The following is a 17507-nucleotide window of genomic DNA, read 5'->3' as shown; positions in this document are numbered from 1 at the left end:
ACTGGGCTTAGAGAAGCCGCGCTTCACAGAGACACAGTCCTCCCAGCAGACCATGGGTGCTCGCTCCAGAACTCCAGACGCCTTTATGGACTTGTAAAACCGCAAGCCACGAAAGACAGCCATCTGGCAGGGGCAGCGGGACAGCTGCATGCAGATGGACTTCATCAAACAAGTGCAGCAACAGTTAGCCACACCTCTAGAAGATAATAAGCAGGATCCAGGATACTGTTTACCTGTCTAAAAGGCAAGTTTTTCCTGATTCAGACTGCTAACATTCCTTTAAAAGCACTGAAAATAAAGACTGGCCCAGTGGTCTGATCTTTATCTGTGAAAATTATCCCCCCCATATATGTTAAAATTAACTGATAAAAAGGCAGGAAAAAAACCATTGTGAATGTATGCGAAGCCTGGGGCAACCCCCCCCCCATTTTTTAAGATTTATTCATTCCCACCCCCACCCCCCACACACACACACCGCCCCCCCACTGCTGCTCTCTGTGTCCATTTGCTGTGTTCTTTCTGTGTCTGCTTGCATTCTCATTAGGCAGCTCCAAGAACCGATCCTGGGAACTTCTGGAATGGGAGAGAGGCGATCATTCTCTTACGCCACCTCAGCTCCCTGTTCTGCTATTGTTTCTTATTGTTTCTCCTCTGTGTCTCTTTGAGTCATCTTGCTGTGCTAGCTCTCCGCGTTAGCTGGCACTCCTGTGCGGGGTGGCACTCTGCATGGGCCAGCTCCGTACATGGGCCAGATTGCCCTCACCAAGAGGCCCTGGGCATCCAACCTTGATCTCCTATATGGTAAACGGGAGTCCAACTGCTAGAGTCACATCCATTTCCTGGGGCAATCCTTTGAGAGCTGCTAGGGAGAACCCTCAGCCAGGAAAGATAACCCATCAAAGGAGAACACTTAACTTTCTAATCTAAACTCCATCTAGACCAGGGGCTATTAACCTTTTTTGTTCCACAGATCCTTCTGCCAGTCAGGTGAAAACCATGACCCCTTAATAAGTCCACACTATACTGTGTATTATTTATTAAACACATCACACCCACACCAACATGTTCCCACAAGAATGTTTTTTTAAAATTTCAATTTAAGCTCACAGACCCCTTGTTAAGAACCCCTGATCTAGACTGTAAATGAAGTGACTGTGTATGTTCAAATACTGCAAGAAAAGGCCAAAGATTTTATGTAATGTTTATGTAGTCTAAGTATCTCTTCAAAAAAACAAAAAAAACTATAAGAAAAAAAAAAAGACCAAAGAAAGCAACACATGAAATGCTTGGAGTGTCAGGACATAATTTAAAACTTAATACTTGCTTTCCAAAATCTTCAATCAGGTACACAAGGCAGTAGGGACAAAAGGATTAAAGCTATGTATCACTGCTCCCATCAAACTTGGGGGCCAGAAACCAGTTTTCCACCTTTTGTACAGCTACTCCTCACACAAGGCCGACATAGTATGTGCTCAATAAAACCTACAGACTGAACAAGCAATTACAATTTGTCCCAGACAAACTGGGAGGGGAAAAGAAACTGGACTTCTTCCCTCTGCCAGGGCATCTTGGAAAGGTTTCCTCTCAATTTCTTATTAATGAATCTGCCAGGAAACTGATTAAGGATCAGTACCACAAGGGTAGAAACAGCATCATTTAATCAGAAGCAAGCAGGTATTTGAGCTCAACTTAAGCAGAGTCCCATGAAAGATGGAAAGTCAGTTGTCCAGCTTATCAAATACAATATAGAATAACAAAAAGTCAGTGGTATTGTCCCAGAGACAAAGAAAAGAAGAGTTTGAAAAAGACACACACAGGTGGGAAATTAGTGTGTGGTAACAAATTCTAGTCAACGAGGAAAGGATGACATCATCTTACAGAAAAATTCCAAAGTGCTACTAAATACTAGAAGAAAACATTATTTTTATCATCTTGGAGATGGGGAAGGCCTAAGCAAAATACTGAAACCCAGAAAGCAAAACAAACTGATCAATTGACTATAAAGTTTTTGTACTACAAAAATAAGCCATCGGTGCCATCAACCAAACCAAGAGGAATGAGCCAGGAACAATGTTTGCAACATGGCGATATTCTGGCTATGCATAAAAAGCTTACAAATCACTAAGGGGAAAACAAACCTCGCCTGGGCCTTAAAGAACAATAACCAATTCACAAAAGAAATATAAATGGAAAATTTTTTTAAAAAGTTTAATCTATTTATAAAAAAATCGAAGTTTTAAACAATGAGACAGTATTTGAATTTTTTCCATTAGTTAAACTAGCAAACATTAAAAATACTGGCAACTGGTAACTATATATTAAGTGGAATTCTCAAACTGCAACCTAGCTGGAAGCAGTTTGGCAATGAATACTAAATTTTAATATGTATAACCACTATATCAAGGAAATAATTAGGTTAAGTGTTTAAATATATTAACTAATTTTCTTATAGAGGAAAAGTTGTAAGTAAGTGAAATGTTCATTTAGAACACAGCTAAACAAACTATATACTGACATGGAAGGTGTCTATGTAGTTGAGTTTAAAATGCAGAGGAGTGGGTGCTGTATGAGTCCATTTAAACACTTAAAAATTTGGGAAGCAGACTTGGCCCAATGCAAGGGCGTCCGGCAACCACATGGGACGTCTGCGGTTCAAACCCCAGCCTCCTTGACCCATGCGGAGCTGGCCCACACGCAGTGCTAATGCACGCAAGGAGTGCCGCACCACGCAGGGATGTCCCCGCGTAGGGGAGCCCCGTGCGCAAGGAGCCCGCCCCATAAGGAGAGCCGCCCAGCTCAAAAGAAAGTGCAGCCTGCCCAGGAATGGCGCCGCCCACACGGAGAGCTGACACAACAAGATGAGCTACAAAAAGAAACACAGATTCCCAGGGCCGCTGGTAAGGATAGAAGTGGTCACAGAAGAACACACAGCAAATGGACACAGAGAGCAGACAACGGGGGTGACGGGGGGTGGGGATTTAAAATACATACATATATATAAATAAATGTTTTAAAAATAAGTTTCGAAGAATAGCAACCAAATTATCTATCTCTAAGACTTCCATACTGTTTCATTAACTTAAAAAACAAGGCCACTTTTAAAAGAAAACTCTACCCACCTAACAGTGAAGTTACTCTTATCCCTCATCAGGAAGTGAACAGGCAGGGCTCCCTGTAGGTGATAGCTTTTTTTTTTTTTTTTTAGTGGCTTAAAGCTATAGTGATTTATTATAAGCATACTACTTGATGGGTTGGACTGAACTCATCATCACAGTTCTTTGACCATTTCAGCTGGATTTATCACACAACTGCAATGAGTTATTGGATGGGCTTAGAGCTTCTTGGCTCTAGATGATCTCACTCACATATCCAGTAGGTGGCTGGAACAACAGGGGCCTCTGCAGAATCTAGCAGGTTATCTCATGCTTCTTCACAAGGTAGCTGGATTCCAAAGGCAGAAAGAGGAAGAGAAAGCTATATTCCACTTCTTCATGGTAACAATTGCAAAATGTTGTAACCATTTCTTAAATGTGCCACAACCATTAGAAACTTAAGAGTCAGCTAAACGAGATAAGGCGGACCACGAGGAACAACAATCTACTGACACAAATGCAGGGTCATATTCCTATTTCCTGACACTACAACCATACTCAATTTTTAAAAGCAAATAATGGGTATGTATTTTATATGAAATAAATTTTTTGTTCTTTTAAAATTAGAACATTCTTTTTGAAGCTTGAATTTTTCCATATTTCTGTTTCTATCATTGTTCCGGTTTCCTTTTTTTGAAAAACATATTAATTTTATTGTTACATGTTAATAAAGCATAAATCCATCCAAAGAGTACAAGCAATCAATGGTATTCGGTGCAATCACATCTGTGCATCCATCATGCCATCGTTCCCAGAGTACTTTCATTATTCCAATAATAAACAAAAAACAAACAAAACTAATCACCTCTCAATCTCTCTATGCCTCATTTGCCATACACAGCTGCTATTCTTTTTCCTTCTCTCTAGTATATTTATACTTTGTAAAAACAATCTTATATATACAATATTCCCCATATTAATGTTTTACATGAGATTTACTATCTTATACAGTCCCATGTTATATTTTTCAGCTTTCCTTCTAGTAGGGTGATGGCTTTTGAAATGGCTGAGAAGGTCCTTCAGTTTCCATCATCTTGCCAGAGACTGCAAAAGTCACTGGAGTATGACCAAGGGCCAGGGAGCTTCGAAATGAGAAGGAATCTTGAGGATAGCTAATCCCATACTCTCATTTCTCAGAAGGGGAAACTGAAGCCTGGTAACCCACTTGAGAGCCATACTGAAGCCCTACTCAAGGAAGTCTCTACACATGTGATTTCAAACAGCATGAGGAATTTACAAGTACTTCTTTTTTTCAGCCAGGGAATGCAATACATGTCGTGTATACATATATCAAAAGCCACTTGGGGAACATGTTTTCCACACATTCATTCAAATGGTTAACCTCTGAGGGGAACACACAGATAAGTCAGCCTAGAACTACCCTGAAGGGCCTCTCCTAAGACAGATAAGGCATGTACAAAATCCCTAGCACAAAGTATTCTGGGGAGGGTTCCAGGGATTCAGGGGAAGGTGAGAATAGTATGGGCTGAAGTGGTCAGGAGAAGCTTTAAAACTGGAGCTGGTATCTGGAGAGAGATCACAGAGATGAAGAGAAGAGGCAGGAACCAAGATGAGAGAAACAGGCAACAAGGTGCAGTAAGGAAAGGGTGAGTGAAGCAACTCAGGGCAACACCTAGTACATGTCAAAGAAGGATAAAGTCATGAAGGCAAGCTGGGGACAGTTTACAGAGGTCCAAGGACAAAGGATTCTATGGATAGAGAAGGGACAGGGTCTTAAGGAGTAAACGTAGCACTTTACAAGGAGGATCTCTAATGACAAGCGTGGGGGAATCGGTAAAATGATACCCAGTAAGTCTACAGAATTCCAACAATGAAAATGTGGAAGGGAAGTAAGGACTCAGAGTCAATCATTTACTTCACACCTACTTTATGCAAAGGATATTTCAAGACCTGGGAACTGAGGTTATGACATTTAAAAGAAACATATTTCTTAGGATAGGAAGGTTGTCTGTCAGTGAAGATGATGGGCAACTTGTTATTTTAAACTATGTTCTTGCTAGCATTTAACATGGCAGGTACTGGAATCTATAAATGACGGTGTTCTTTTCCCCAACAACCATTACGTATTAAAGCATAGTCAGTGTGACAGTCACTGTTGCAGTTTCCCAAATATTTCCAATTCTATGCCTTCCAAGTCCACATTTAGGATCACACTTCTTGGCACCTTGTGAGTGCCAGTGAGGTGTGGGCAGAAGTGCCGTGTCATTTCTGGGCTTGCACATTTAACTGTGCAGGAGGAAGACCCTCTGACAGTTTCTTTTCCCTTTGCCAAGAGGGCCAGCGATACTGTATATTGTGGCTGCTACCTCTGTTGGAGTAAGAAAGATGCAGAGCTCCTGGAAACCCGTGTTGAACAGGTAGCATGAGAAGGAAACCTATGTTGTCTTAGGCCTGAGATTATTTATTTTACAGCATAACCTAAGCCCGCTCTGTTTGATCCTGCCAGAAAGCTCACTATCTGAAAATTTACATTGCAAAAGAAACAGTCAAATCCTCCTGCTTGAAAAGCATTTAAATAAAGCTGAACAGTAAAATTGATTTGGTCTGTTCTAGGCATTTCCTGTAAGTGGAAGCATACAATATTTGTCCTTTTGTGCCTGGCTTATTTCACGCAACAATGTTTTCAAGGCTCATCCATGCTGTACCATGGGTCAGAATTCCATTCTATTTACTGTCAAGTTTATTTCAATGAAGGTAGGTATATAACACATTGTTTATCCATTCATGTTGATGGACTACTGTGAATAATGATGCTATGAGCAGTGATGTACAAACTGGGTCCCTGTTTTCAAATCTTTGGGGTATAAATATACCCCAAAATAAATACACCTAGAATTGGAACTGACAGGTCATATGGTAATTCTAGGAACTGCCAAACTATTTTTCACAGCAGCTACACCAGTTTACATCCTTACCAGCAAAGGATGAGGGTTCCAATTTCTCCACAGCCTCAACAGCATTTGTTATTTTGTTATTTTTGATGTTGTTTATAGCCATCCCAGAGGGTGTGAATGTGGTTTTGCATAGCATTCCCCTGATGACCAATGAAGTTGAGCATCTTTTCACCTGCTTATTGGCCGGGTGCATATCTTCTCTGGAGAAATGTCTATTCAAGTCCTTTAACCATCTTTTTTTAACGTGTTTTTTTTTAAATGGACACCTATAATTTTTTTTTGAATCATACAATATGTGACACAATATATTTGGCTTATAGTAAGGCAATCATACAGTATTTGTCCTTTTGGGTCTGACTTGCTTCGCTCAACATATGTCCTCCAGGTTCATCCATGTTGTCATATGCTTTACCACTTCACTTCCACTTACAGCTGTATAACATTCTATTGTGTGTACAGACCACAGTTTGTTTATCCATTCACCTGTTGAAGGACACCTGGGTTGTTTCCAACTTTTGGCAATGGTGAATAATGTTGCTATGAACATCAGTGCGCAAATGTCTGCTCGTGTCACTGCTCTCAGTTCTTCTGGGTATATACCCAGCAGTGGTATTGCAGGGTCATGTGGCAAGTCTACAGTCAACTTATTTAGGAACTGCCAAAGAGTTCTCCCCAGTGGCTGTACCATTCTGCATTCCCACCAACAGTGAATAAGTATTTCTCTCTCTCTCATCCTCTCCAACACTTATAGTTCTCTGTCTTAATACTGGTCATTCTGATAGGTATGAAATGATATCTGATTGTAGTTTTGATTTGCATTTCCCTAATCATTAGTGATGTTGAGGATTTCCTCATGTGTTTTTTTGCCATTTGTATTTCTTCTTTCAAGTCTTCTGCCCATTTTTTAATTGGGTCATTCGTATTTTTATTGTTGAGTTGTAACATCCCTTCATATATCCTGAATATTACACCCTTACCGGATATGTGACTTCCATATATTTTCTCCCATTGAGTTGGCTGCCTTTTCACCCTTTTGACAAAGTCCTGTGAGGAACAAAAGTGTTTAACTGTGAGGAAGTCCCATTTATCTATTTTTTCTTTTGTTGTACATGCTTTGGATATAAGGTCCAAGAAACCACCACCTATTACAAGGTCTTGAAGATGTTTCCTTACATTTTCTTCTAGTAATTTTAAGGTCCTGGCTTTTATATTTAGGTCTTTGATCTATTTTGAGTTAATTCTTGTATAGGGAGTGAGATAGGGGTCCTCTTTCATTCTTTCAATTATAGATATCCAGTTGTCTCAGAACCTTTTGTTGAAGAGACTGTTTCGTCCTATTAACATTAACGTGATAGGTTTGCTTTGACCATTTTTTTAAAAAGATTTATTTATTTATTTATTTCTCTCCCCTTCCCCTCCCATCCCGGTTGTCTGTTCTCTGTGTCTATTTTCCTGCGTTTTCTTTGTCTGCTTCTGTTGTTGTCAGCAGCATGGGAATCTGTGTTTCTTTTTGTTGCGTCATCTTGTTGTGGCAGCTCTCCGTGTGGGCTGTGCCATTCCTGGGCAGGCTGCACTTTCTTTCACGCTGGGCAGCTCTCCTTACAGGGCGCACTCCTTGCGCGTGGGCTCCCCTACGCAAGGACACCCCTGGGTGGCAGGGCACTCCTTGCGTGCATCAGCACTGCGCATGGGCCAGCTGCACACGGGTCAAGGAGGCCCGGGGTTTGAACCGCGGACCTCCCATGTGGTAGATGGATGCCCTAACCACTGGGCCAATCTGCTGCCTGACCATTTTTTTTAACTGGGTTGGTTTGTCTTTCTGTGGTTGAGTCGTAAGCTTTCTTTATATATTCTAGATATTAAACCCTTATCAGATATATGGTTTACAAATACTTTCTCACATTCTGTGGTTTGTCTTTTCATTCTCTTGATAATGTCCTTTGCTGCACAAAAGTTTTCGATTTTGATGAAGTTCCATTTACCTATATTTTTCTTTTTTTGATTGTGCTTTTGGTGTCAGCTCTAAGAAACCACTGCCATATCCAAGGTCATGTAGATTTGCCCCTATGTTTTCTAAGAGTTTTATGGTTTTAGCTCTTAATTTTAGGTCTTTAATACATTTTTAGTTGATTTTTGTATATGGTATAAAGTAAGGGCCTAACTTCATTCTTTTGCATGTGGATTTCCAGATTTCCCCACACCATTTGTAGAAGAGATTCTTTTTCCCCACCGAATGGTCTTGGCATCCTCTCAAAAGTCAGTTCACCATAGATATCAGGTTTATTTTTGGACTCTTAATTCTATTCTATTGGTCCATATGTCTTTCCTTATGCTAGTAACACACTGTTTTGGTTATTGTAGCTTTGTAGTTAAGTTCTGAAATCAATATCCTCCAACTCTGCTCTTCATTTTCAAGAATTTTTTGGCCATTTGGGTTCCCTTGAAATTCCATAAAAATTTTAGGATGGATTTTTCTATTGCTTCAAAAACACCACTGGGATTTTGATAGGCTTGCACTCAATCTGCAGATCACTGGGTAGTACTGACATTATAACTATATTAAGTCTTCAATCTATGAACACAGGATGTCTCCATTTATTTAGGTCTTCCTTTAATTTCTTTCAGCAATGATCTTTAGTTTTAAGTATACAAGTCTTGCACTTTCCTTGGTTTTAAATTTATTTCTCAGTATTTTATTCTTTTTGATTTTGTTATAAATGGAAATGTTTTCTTAACTTCCTTTTATGATTTTTTATTGCTAGTATATAGCAATACAAGTGATTTTTACTTGTCAGTTTTGTATCCTGCAACTTAGCTGAAAACATAATGACTTTGGAAAAGTGGCAGTAGCTTTAAAGTTATTTGAACAGATATATTCCCTAAAATTTTGCCAGTTTACTCCTATGTATTTACCCAGTGGATATGTGTATATTCATCAAAAGGCATGTGTAAGTGCTAGCTTTGGCAACACATATACTAAAAAACTAAAATGATACAGAGAAGATTAGCATGGCCCCTATGCAAGGATGACACACAAATTCATGAAGTGTTCCATATTTTTCTAAGTATCTTTAAAAAAAAGCGTCTAATATGACCACCTTTTAATAATATAACGCTGACACGACAGTATAAAATTGTTAAAAAACCTAATAAATTCCTTATTTTAATGTAAAAAAAAAAAGACAAGTACAAGAACATTCATAGCAATATTACTTATAACAGTCACAAACTACAAGCTACCCAAATGTCCATCAATGATTTAATAACTAAATTATGCCATATCACATACTGGAATACTATTTAGCAACAAAAACGTGGCTACAACTGAACACAACACAGATAGTCTCATAAACATACCTTTGAGTCAAAGAAACAGTTACAGAAGAATACACTGTATATGAATCCATTTATACAAAGTCCAAACCAGGCAAAACTAATCTATAATGTTAGGTTTTTCTTCTTTGGGCTTCTGTATTTTCCTAATTAAAAAAAAAATTTGACTAGTTTCATAATCAACAAAAGATAAATGTCTTTTAAATAAAAGTAGAGAGAAGATACATCTTTATTAAGGGTCAAATCCTGAGGCAATCAGGTGTAATCAAAAAGGCAAAACAGTACACGAGAAAGAGGGTTTCAGTAGGCTTGAATTAGCATTCTAGCTGGGTCATCTGAGACCTAGCCTCAGCTAACTCAGGCAGAAACACAGAAATGTCTATCCTCTGTTGTGAGCACCAAATTGATGTCATAGCTAACTGTAAGCACAGCACAAGTAATAAAAAGCATATAAAGGAAAAAAGTTGTGCAGGAAGGTTTCCACAAAAAGTTAATAATTCTTGAACTAAATGGCATAGATCAGAGGATTTTAAGAGTGGCTCTCAACCTGTGGGCTGCCCAGTTATTTTGAGGGGTCCCCAGTCTGTAAAACACACAGAATTGTTGGTGGACTGATCAAATACATGTGAGAGGTACTATTTTCCATATTAAGACTATGCTGTTACGATTACGTTTTTAAAAGGTTAATTCATAGCAGTTCTGTCATTACGTACCTTCAAATAACTGAAACCAAAAAGTTTATCCATTGGGAGTTAATTTTGTTTTTTTTACATTTACATGCAAAGACCAGCTATTTACTTCACAAGGTAATTTTCTGAGGACTTAACAGTGCAGGTAACTGCAAGGAAAACAGTGGTGACACAGAACCTCCTTTACTGTATCTGGAAGCAGACACACAAGCAAAACCATGTAAGAACCAAGCAAGGCTGCAGAATTCTGACCAGGACCCCAAGCCTCCTTAGATATGCTTCCACAGATTTACTCTGTCCCAATGGCATGCAGTTCAAGGCAACCAGGAAAAGGACAAGAGAATCAGGCAGACTGATCTAGCAGGGATGACCTCACAAAAACACGGAGTCCTAGGCGAGGCTCTCCAGCCCCTGCATCCAGTACTAGTCTTCAAGCAAATAAATGAACAAGGCCAACACTGTATGTCACCACTGGAACTAACTCCCAGCTTTCTTCCTCCCCCACAGAGACATTTTGCAAGTAGCTATTCTTAAATTTGTTTTTGAAATCCCAGCCTGGAGTACTAAAATTGAAACCAGTCAGAGAGACATGCTAAAAAGCCTGTTCTGATTTCACTCACCACATTACTTTCACCTTTGATTCACAAATCACACAGACCACAACCATGATGAAGAAGTTTTAAATCATAAACGCAAACTAACTTTGTCTTTAATGCTCTATGTGGGAAGGAAAAAGCAGAAAATAGAGGAAAGATGTGAGAACAAATAACTACAGAAATCAACACTTCTTCACAATATGTTTCTGCAACGAACTAACTACAGGCAGGTAAGCACGGCTATCCATTACACAGCACTAATAGATGAATGTCTGATAACACACAGGAATAGAGCCCTGAGAGTACAATATGGGAGAAACCAGCAGAAAACCAGTAGCTGCAAAATGAGGAAGGTGGGGGGGCACTTCACTGCTAAAGCTGTAGTCCCCTCAGAAGATGACGTAAGTGCCAAGGGAACCACTGCTTGGCCTTTCTCAGAAGGCAGCTTGCTCCTTACTTGCCCCCCAAACCGTGCCTACAGCTCTAAGTTCAATATCTGGGCAAATCCATCTCAGCCATATTTGTTAAACAATGATGGGAGATTTGGATAATTTGCCATAAGAATAGTGACAAAATATTTATATCAAATCCCAAAGAGGAACAATAATGCATTAGACTACTGTCACACTACTACTGTGTTCTGGGTTTGCTACAGTTTTGCACAGAAAGGCCAATGTTAAATATAGGTGGCAAAAGTGTCATTAATGCAGACCTTGGGAAACGGAATTGGTCCAGTGGTTAGGGCGTCCGTCTACCACATGGGAGGTCCATGGTTCAAACCCCGGGCCTCCTTGACCCGTGTGCAGCTGGCCCATGCGCAGTGCTGATGCGCGCAAGGAGTGCCCTGCCACGCAGGGGTGTCCCCCGTGTAGGGGTGCCCCACGCGCAAGGAGTGCACCCCTAAGGAGAGCCGCGGAGCACAAAAGAAAGTACAGCCTGCCCAGGAATGGCGCCGCCCACACTTTCCCATGCTGCTGAAGACAACAAAAGTGGACAAAAGAAACAAGACGCAGCAAATAAACACAGAGAACAGACAACGGGGGTGGGGTGGGGTGGGGAGATGATTAAATAAATAAATAAATCTTTTTTAAAAAATGCAGACCTTTTTGAACACTTATTAAAAGATAATCAAATAACCAAAACTCAGGAAGTGGATTTGGCTCAACTGATAGAGTATCTGCCTACCATATGGGAGGTCCATGGTTCAAACCCAGGCCTCCTGAACAGTGCGGTGAGCTGGCCCATGCACAGTGTTGATGCACGCAAGGAGTGCCGTGCCACGCAGGGGTGTCCCCTGTATAGTGGAATCCCACACACAAGGAGTGCACCCCGCAAAGAGAGTCGCCCTGTGCGAAAAAAAGTGCAGCCTGCCCAGGAGTGGTGCCGCACACACAGAGAGATGATGCAGCAAGATGACGCAACAAAAGAGAGACAGATTCTGGGTGCAGCTAACAAGAATACAAGCGGACACAAAAGAACACACAGAGAATGGACAGAGAGAGCAGACAATAAATTAAAAAATAAAAAATCTAAAAAATAAGTAAATAACCAAAACTTATTTCTTTACTTGGGGGTAGGGTCAGGTAGGGTCAGGAATCTTGTTCAAAACCACACATTGTTATAAAGCAATGTTCTTTGATTATAGAGTTTGGGGGCTTAGCCAAGTTTGGCCCCAAGATAAATAAATAAATGCATTGCCCCAAGTGGTGGCTAAGAATTATCTGGTCATATAGACTAGTAAAACCATTTTTAGAGTACCTTCCCCTTCGTTCCACCCTTGTCTGTTTACCCATGGAGTTCTGCCACAAATCCAAAATCCAAATACCCTTTTACAGAAAAGGAGATAATTGTGAGAGGTGGGATGGCACCCTGTTTAGTCTAGGATGTCACCAGTACTGTGACTGATAGGAGCTACAAGAAACTTTGTCAGCTGAAGGGAAAAAAACCCAAAATGCCAACATCTAACATTTGCAACCTCAACATCTAACATGTGCAATAGAATGGCAGTGACACTGATGCCCTCTTAAATGAAAAAACAGTGCTCGCTTCGGCAGCACATATACTAAAATTGGAATGATACAGAAAAGATTAGCATGGCCCCTGCGCAAGGATGACACGCACGCAAATTCGTGAAGTGTTCCATATTTTTATATTTTTTTAAAAAATGAATTAAATTTAAAAATTAAAAAAAAAAGAAAGAAAAAACAATCAAAAATCCGCCACCAGAGCAAAAGAAATAAGTTTAGTGTTGAAGGTTACTTTTCAAAAGACATGATCAATTAGAAACTGTCTTCTACACTCTCTTCAAGAGCAAACCACACAAATGCTGTTGTTAAAATTAACAAAGCCTTCAATTCAGTTAGAACACCAGACTGGATTACTTCGGGTTGACTTGCAAAGATGAGAAATAATTCCTTTTGTCAAAGCCTCAAGTTCTACTGCCATGTCATTCCACAACAGAATTCCTAGCCAAGACCACTCACCATTTTAAAATTCCTTGAAGGAACCATGTCCACCTCTCTGAATCATACCCAGCAGTGTCTGATAAATGGTACTCAGAACATTTGATGAATGAATGAATGGTACCATCACTACTCACCTCTAAACCTAAACATTACAGCTACCGTAGTTATTACTCACTTAACTATATCAGGCTCCTGTGTTGCACAGTAAAAAGGACAAATTAAAGCACAAGGGGTTTGTGAGCACTAAGCTTCAGCGTGGACAACATCCTCAGAAGAAACACTCCTAAATCACGTTCCAGTTCTTAGACTTAAACCTGAACAAATCCTCCAAAGTTTGAAGAGGGAAACACACTAACAGGAGACTTTAGTAATCCATGGATGGAAAGTCATGCGGCTAATCAGCTGCTTAAGTCACAAGGAAGAGACAGAAGCCTGTTCTTTTGGAATCCAAAGAGAAGATAGAGTATTTTCAAAAGGGAAGAAACAACTGGCTGGCCACCATTTACTAACTCCACACCTTTGCTAAAGGTATTATTATAATACGTTTACGTGGCAGGCTTGCTTATATTGATTGACAAAAGATTTAAATACTTCAAGAGCTCCTAATTTAATGGTACAGCTAAAATGTGTTAAAAGTAACTACTGTAGAAAGAATGACTTACCGCTTTAAGGAAAAACTAATGCTACCTGAGGAGGCTTGGGAGGCCACGAGGGGCAGATAACAGATGGCAAAGGAGAAATCACAAGCCTCAGAGGCACCTGAAAGCAGAACCTAGAAGCAGAGGACAATGCTTCGGAACTCCATTCTGTAGCTGTGTGACCTTGTACAAGTGATTTAATATCTCTGTTCTTCAATTTCCCTATCAATATGCGGGCAAAATAACGCTACTTCAGAGTTATTCTGAGAGTTAAACTGTGTGAGTGAAGGTCTTGGCATGGTGTCCAGCATGTTACAATAAGTGTGCAAATGCTTGCTTTTCTTATTCTCAATATTCCCTCTTTTACAAAGGCCTCAATGCAGTCAGAATCCAAATGGAGCTCTTGAGCCAACCACCATCTTCCCCCCAAGAAGTTTGAAAACTTCTCTGTATTTACCATAGCAAGTTTTCGACAAAAAGGTCCCTGTCTCCCACAGCCAGAACGACTCACATGTGTACAAGTCTTCAAGGCGAGCCCAGCGCACGTGCCCTGACTCACTGCCTTGACTCAGTGGCCGCAGGGGTCTCCCACTAAGAGGGAGGCTGCTCAAATGGACAGGACAGACAGGAGCGTGGCTCCGCAGAGCGCTGTCACCAACGCCCGCGCGGTCGCCGCGCCTGGGGCAGCGCCCCCCAGCACGGCCAGGGGTGGGGTGAGCGCCAACAGCCTCGAGCGTGCCGCTCCAAGGAACTCAACCGGCCAGTGCGTCCCGCCACTCCCTCCCCGCCCCGTACCCACCGGCCACCCAAGTCAGGAAACTCTCCCGGGTCTCGGGCCTGGACGCCACCAGAAAACAAGGCGCCGGTGACTACCAGACCGGCGCCGACAACTCGGCCAAAGGTCACACCCGGTGACCTCTGACCTCTCCCTGGCTGGGCGAAGTCGGGGCTTGCTCCCCGAGCCTGAGAGACGCGGAGTTTCCCACGGACGCCAGGGCTGGGGCCGGAACCTGCCCAGGACAATAGGAACGACGCGAGGCCCAGTGACCGAGGGGCTGAGAAGGGGGATGGGGCCAGGCCGTCAGCCGGGCTGGGCCCGCTGCTTACCGCGGCCGCTCCGCTGGGGACTCCGAGCCGGGCGCGTCTCGAGGGCTCCCGCCGAGGAAGAAATACAAGGAAGGACGCGGACGCAGAAGAAGACCAATTTCCGGGCCCAGCGAGTTGCTCCGCGCTGTTCAAGACTCCAAAGCCGCCGCTGCCTCCGCCTCGGGCTTTATGGCCAAGACTCCTGCCCCGCTCCCACTTCCGCCACCGCCGCCGCCCCGAGCGGAAGTACCTGTCACGAGACTCTTGACGCCGTGGGTGCGTGGGAGGGGCCCCGCCCCAACTTTACGTCACGTTCCGGCCACGTCCGGCCTGTACTCTGGATCACGTGGTAGAAATATGTCGGCCCCCGTGTGGTTGTCGCCATCTCTGAGCCTCTTACAAGGCGCAGGACGGCGCCATGATGGACGCGCAAACCGGCTTTTCAGCCATCCCTATTCTTACTCAGCCTGGCGAGAGAGGATAAGGTAAATTGGCCCTTCCAGTCAAATTCCTCGCAGGAGGACCCTACTTAGGCAACCAAGTAGTCCTAATGTATGCCCTGAGCTCCGCTGGATCGATAAAGCTTGCTCTAAGAACGACTTTACCCAGAGATAAATCTTAGTACCTGAGAGACGAGTAGATGGTTATATGACAGACTAACACACACAGGGGTGAGGAAGGGCATTCGTATTCATTGAGGACCTACTGTGCTCCTACACTAGACTCCGGGATCGTCTCCATTCTTATTTTAACCACTTAAGGAAAGGTTATTCCTAACATTTTGCAAATGGAAACTGAGATCAGCACGGAAGGTCACTTGCCCTAGGTCACACACTGAGTGGCAGAACCAGGATGTGAACGAAGGTCTGTCTCATGCCAATGTCTGTGGTATTTCTAATAGTCTACAAATAACAGCACCAACTGTTTAGCTGGGTGATAGAGACACAGAGGTCATTAGACATTTTCAGAATAGTTTGTCTGGCAGGGAAGATCGCCAGAGAAAATTGAAAAAAAGAGCTCAAGGCTCCCTGAATTTAGTGTTAAAGGAGAGGCAACAAGAGAGTGGGTGTAGGTCAGTGGTTGAGCATGCAGCAAACCCTGTTCTTGCTCTTCCATAGTCCAAAACTTTTGGAATCATTCTTTTTTTTCCAATGTCAAAAAATTCCTGCAAAATATACATAACATAAAACCATTTTAACCATTTTAAGTAGACAATTCTTTGACATTAAATGTATTTAAAGTTCAGTCCCCAGTATCTCCTTAAATATATATATATGGGTTTTTTGATGTTGGAGTTTGATGCTGAACCTTAAGCTGGAGCACCAGAAAGTAATCTCACAGAGGAAAGAGAAGCAAGCCCCAAATAGAGAGAAACCCTGAGCCCAGGAAAAAGAAGCCTGAGGAAGAGAGGAACTCAGGAAACCTGAACCCTCGCAGCCTTCTGCAGCCATCTTGCTCCAACATGTGGAAACAGACTTTGGTGAGGGAAGTAACTTATGCTTTATGGCCTGGTATCTGTAAGCCCCTACCCCAAATAAATACCCTTTATAAAAGCAAAAAAAAAAAGAAAAAATATATAGATATATAGATATGCATACATATAGTGTAACCTTCCCTGCTCTCCATTTCCAGAGTATTTTCATCATGCCCAAACCAAAACATATACCCATCTAAAAAATAACATCGTTTACCACCCATGGTAACCACTATTCTGCTTTCTGTCTCTATGAATTTTCTTGTTCTATGTGTTTCGTTTAAGAGAAATCAAACAATATTTCTCTCTTTCTGGCTTATGTCACTCAACATGATGTCTTCAAGGTTCATCTATGTTGTAGCATGTACCAGCACTTCATTTTTTTTTAGGGCTGAATAATCCTCCATTGTTTGAACAGACTACATTTTGTTTATCCATTCATTTGTTGATGGACACTTGGGTTGCTTCTTTTTCCTATTGTGAATAATGCTGCAATGCACATTGGAGTACAAATATTTGTCCAACTCCTTTCCTTTCTTCAGGGTATATACTTACAAATGGAATTACCGAGTCTAGGGTAACTCTACGTTTAATTTTCTGAGGAACCGCTGAACTGTTTTGCACAGTGGCTGCATCATTTTACATTCCCACCAAGAACGTACGAGAGTTCCTATATTTTTGTGCCTTACCGACACTTGTTATTTTCAGTTTTTTAAATAATAGCCATCCTAGTGGGGGCGAAGTAGTATTTCATTGTGGTTTTTAAAAAATTTATTTTTCAAAGATTTATTTTTATTTCTCTCTCCTTCACCTCTTTTGTCTGCTCTCTGTGTCCATTCGCTGTGTGTTCTTCTGCATCCTCTTGTATTATTAGGCGGCACTGGGAAACTGCTCCTTTTTGTTGTGTCACTTGCTGCATCAGTTTTCTCTGTGCGCAGCGCCACTCCTGGGCAGGCTGCACTTTTTTTATGCGGAGCAGCTCTCCTTGTGGGGCACACTCCTTGTGTGTGGGGCTCCCCATGTGGGAGTGCCCCTGCATGGCAGGGCACCCCCTGCGCACGGCAGCAGTGCACATGGGCGAGCTCACCACATGGGTCAAGAGGTCCTGGGTATAGAAATCTGGACCCTCCATATGGTAGGCGGATGCTCTATCAGTTGA

At 41.9% G+C, this 17507-nt stretch overlaps 1 protein-coding gene, 1 long non-coding RNA gene and 2 other non-coding genes across 5 annotated transcripts in view; 3 read left to right on the top strand and 1 right to left on the bottom strand.

The window, feature by feature from the left end:
* The window catches only part of RAB7A (RAB7A, member RAS oncogene family), a 95633-nt gene extending 80511 nt beyond the window's left edge, over positions 1 to 15122 (bottom strand). The window contains exon 1 of the mRNA XM_058288154.2: positions 14896 to 15122. The gene's annotated coding sequence lies outside the window, so the exon portion shown is untranslated. The remainder of the gene's footprint in view (positions 1 to 14895) is intronic.
* On the top strand, positions 9020 to 9128 carry LOC111759838 (U6 spliceosomal RNA). Its single transcript, XR_002793704.1, has one exon. It is a non-coding gene; the product is annotated as a U6 spliceosomal RNA (small nuclear RNA).
* LOC111759836 (U6 spliceosomal RNA) lies at positions 12724 to 12834 on the top strand. Its single transcript, XR_002793703.1, has one exon. It is a non-coding gene; the product is annotated as a U6 spliceosomal RNA (small nuclear RNA).
* A 109-nt stretch (positions 15123 to 15231) lies between the features above and the next one.
* The window catches only part of LOC131276051 (uncharacterized), a 33296-nt gene continuing 31020 nt past the window's right edge, over positions 15232 to 17507 (top strand). For both annotated transcript variants that reach the window (XR_009183532.2, XR_011647588.1), the window contains exon 1: positions 15232 to 15359. This is a non-coding gene — a long non-coding RNA (uncharacterized lncRNA). The remainder of the gene's footprint in view (positions 15360 to 17507) is intronic.

This window comes from Dasypus novemcinctus, chromosome 26 (assembly GCF_030445035.2).
Source record: "Dasypus novemcinctus isolate mDasNov1 chromosome 26, mDasNov1.1.hap2, whole genome shotgun sequence".
In the NCBI taxonomy this organism is placed as follows: domain Eukaryota; kingdom Metazoa; phylum Chordata; class Mammalia; order Cingulata; family Dasypodidae; genus Dasypus; species Dasypus novemcinctus.
The sequence above is the reverse complement of the archived record's forward strand: the minus strand, read 5'-3'. Positions and strand labels throughout refer to the sequence as shown.